Raw genomic sequence first — 924 nt, 5'->3', positions numbered from 1 at the left:
CAAGAATAAAGAGCGCTTCACTTGCCATGAATGTGGTAAGCCATGACATATGAGGTTCCAATGCCCTACTTACCTCAAGAAGGTTGATTCAGATAAGAGCAGTCCTCTGGACTTCAAATCAAAGAAAGCTTATATAGTGTGGGATGTACCAGAGGAGGACACAACATCCAACACTTCAGATGAAGATGAGACAACAAAGCTATGCTTAATGACGAGAACAGATGATGCTTGTTGCTCAAATTCGAAAGAGGTAAATATGGAGGTATATTCTGACACTTCATCTACTTCATCTGATGATTCTCCTCCTTATGAGGACTTGTATAATGCGTATGTCGAATTGCATGAGGAGTTAAAGAAATTAGCTAGGATTAGTTTAGATAGAAAAAGAGTAATCCTGCTAAATGAACAAAAAATAGTTTCACTACAAAAAGAATTAGATGAACTAAAATTGGAAAATGAAACATTAGATTTGATCTATTCTTGTAATACATGCAATTGCTCTAATGATAATTTATGTCAAACAACTATATGTGATTCTTGCGATGATTTGAAAAACGAAAATTTGAGATTGATTGAAAAACTCACAAAAATCAGAGAGTCTCAAAACATGTTAGACACTATGCTTAGTAAAACCAGGAATGTTGGTGACCATACCAGACTAGGATATATTTCCCCTATGCGTAGGAGAAGACTATATAGAAGACCTATTAATCGTCCTAATAAGAAATTTTTTAATAAAAAGGTTCCTACGTGCTTTTACTGTGGCACTCATGGCCACACATCCTACTCTTGTTATATTAGAAAATATGGTATACCTAGTGGCGTGTATGTATGGATGAAAAAAGGAGATAACTCCCTCGTTACTAATAGAAAATGACCCAACATAACTTGGGTACCTGAAAAAGTCAAGTGATCTATGTTTTT

The sequence above is a fragment of the Lupinus angustifolius genome, unplaced genomic scaffold, assembly GCF_001865875.1.
Source record: "Lupinus angustifolius cultivar Tanjil unplaced genomic scaffold, LupAngTanjil_v1.0 Scaffold_1_655, whole genome shotgun sequence".
Lineage (NCBI taxonomy): Eukaryota > Viridiplantae > Streptophyta > Magnoliopsida > Fabales > Fabaceae > Lupinus > Lupinus angustifolius.
Note: the sequence above shows the minus strand (reverse complement) of the source record.